Genomic DNA, 2,466 nt, shown 5'->3' on the forward strand with positions numbered 1-2,466 from the left:
TGAGAGAAGAGTTTTAGGGTGTGTTTTGACGTTGTGCATGAGTTTTTAATAGCTTTTGTGAGTTTCGGGCGGTGATCTCACTTGTGTGCAAAAGCCGGGATTTATAGGTGTTAGTGAGTGAGTTCGGGAACTAATGAGGAGGATTATAGAGTATGGACCTTAGCTCGTGATTTGAGAAGCCTGATGGAGCTTGGAAGAGCAAGGGAGAAAGCTTGAGTAAAGGTGAAGCAAAGCTAGAAGAAAGAGCAAAGAAGACAGCAGAACCGCTGCCAGGGCCGCTGGCAGCTGGCCGGAGCCGCTGGCAGCGGGTCAGCCAGAGAGGACGAAGTGTTTTGCTGCTTTAGCCGCTGCCAGCGGGTCCCGAGCAGCAGGCAGCGGGTCTTCCAGATTTCGGGGCCTGTTTTGGTTATTTTTCAGTAGTTTGCTTTGTCTTGGCTCGTGTTTTGTATTTATTTATTATTTTTATTATTGTTTTATGTTATTTTAAGTATGGAAACATATATATAGTCTATTTTTATGAAAAGTTAGTTAGGGAGAATTAAGTTAGAGAGAAGTAAAAGTTTTCTAGGGTTCTTGGCAAATTTCAGAAATCTTTGTTTTTAAATTAGAATCCATGGAAGCTTAATCTTCTATGATGAGAGGCTAGGATGAAAACCCGAAAGGGCTCCTAGGAAAAATGAGAGAAGAGAGAGAAAAATTCGTGAATTTGCGCATCTATTTGCCGGAGTCGGTGTCATAAGGGGAGGAGAAATATGGAGGTGTCGGGTAGGTCTCATCTTGATGATTTCGGGAGATAGTTGAAGTTCGGGAGAAGTGTTGATCATGCTTAGAAAGCTAGAGTTATTTTTCTTGACTTTTGAGTGTGGAAGTGTTTTCTTTTGTGGACTTTTGGTTTAGTTGAGTCTTGTTTGCCCAATTTTATCAAAAGTTTCGTGTGGTAGGATAGTTGAGAATATCTATGCTCTTGGCTATGTGCTTGTTGTTCTAGGTTGGTTTTGGGGGATGAGTTGAATGTAAAAAAAAATGAAAAAGGGAGTTTGTGAAGTGAGAAGGCGGTTAGTTGGTGGTTGCTAGGATGTCTTCTTGAGTTTGAATGCGTAGAGCTTGTTCGGTTCCGCCATCTTCTGTTTTGAACCTTAATGGGGAGATGTGTTCTATTCTCTAAGTTTACTCGAGGGCGAGTAAAGGTTCAAGTATGGGGAATTTGATAAGCCGTCTTATCAAGGGTTGAGAGAAGAGTTTTAGGGTATGTTTTGATGTTGTGCATGAGTTTTTAATAGCTTTTGTGAGTTTCAGGCGGTGATCTCACTTGTGTGCAAAAGCCGGGATTTATAGGTGTTAGTGAGTGAGTTCGGGAACTAATGAGGAGGATTATAGAGTATGGACCTTAGCTCGTGATTTGAGAAGCGTGATGGAGCTTGGAAGAGCAAGGGAGAAAGCTTGAGTAAAGGTGAAGCAAAGCTAGAAGAAAGAGCAAAGAAGACAGCAGAAGACAGCAGAACCGCTGCCAGGGCCGCTGGCAGCTGGCCAGAGCCGCTGGCAGCGGGTCAGCCAGAGAGGACGAAGTGTTTCGCTGCTTTAGCCGCTGCCAGCGGGTCCCGAGCAGCAGGCAGCGGGTCTTCCAGATTTCGGGGCCTGTTTTGGTTATTTTTCAGTAGTTTGCTTTGTCTTGGCTCGTGTTTTGTATTTATTTATTATTTTTATTATTTTTTTATGTTATCTTAAGTATGGAAACATATATATAGTCTATTTTTATGAAGAGTTAGAGGAGTTAATGAGGGAGAATTAAGTTAGAGAGAAGTAAAAGTTTTCTAGGGTTGTTGGCAAATTTCAGAAATCTTTGTTTTTGAATTAGAATCCATGGAAGCTTAATCTTCCGGATTCTTGGTTAAAGATTGAAGCTTTTGGCTACGAATTGTGAGATTTCTCTTCTCTTTATTATCTATTGAATGTTTATTATTCCTTTGAATTATTTCATGATTTGCTTTAATCAATTGCTAGGTTAGAATTGTTAGATTCGCTTGCATCTAATTAATCTTTCCAAAGTAGCAACTTTGGGTTATGAATGCATGCTTTTGATTGTTAACTTAAAGAGGGAATAATATTATTGAAGAAATTAGACCGCTTGTGTTAATTTATTCAATCCTTGTTGATTTCTCCGTTTATGTTCTTCTTGTGGATGATTTAGAGCGCTTGTCTTAAATAATACATTAGAAAGGGTTAGAAAGGAGCGCTTTGCTATTTCTAACTAGCTTATGAGAGTTTAGAATTTAGAATTCTACAACAAGGTGTTCAATAGTGTTTGATTGAAGAGGCTTCTATGATCAATTTGTATGTTCAATTGTGGATTTCGCATAACCAAGACCGTTATTCTCATTGATTGCATACTATTTACGTTCATTGTTCTGATTTAGTTTAATTGTCACCATTGCTTATCAAAACCCCCTTGTTACTTAGATTACTACG

The sequence above is a fragment of the Chenopodium quinoa genome, unplaced genomic scaffold (genome assembly GCF_001683475.1).
Source record: "Chenopodium quinoa cultivar QQ74 unplaced genomic scaffold, ASM168347v1, whole genome shotgun sequence".
NCBI lineage: Eukaryota > Viridiplantae > Streptophyta > Magnoliopsida > Caryophyllales > Amaranthaceae > Chenopodium > Chenopodium quinoa.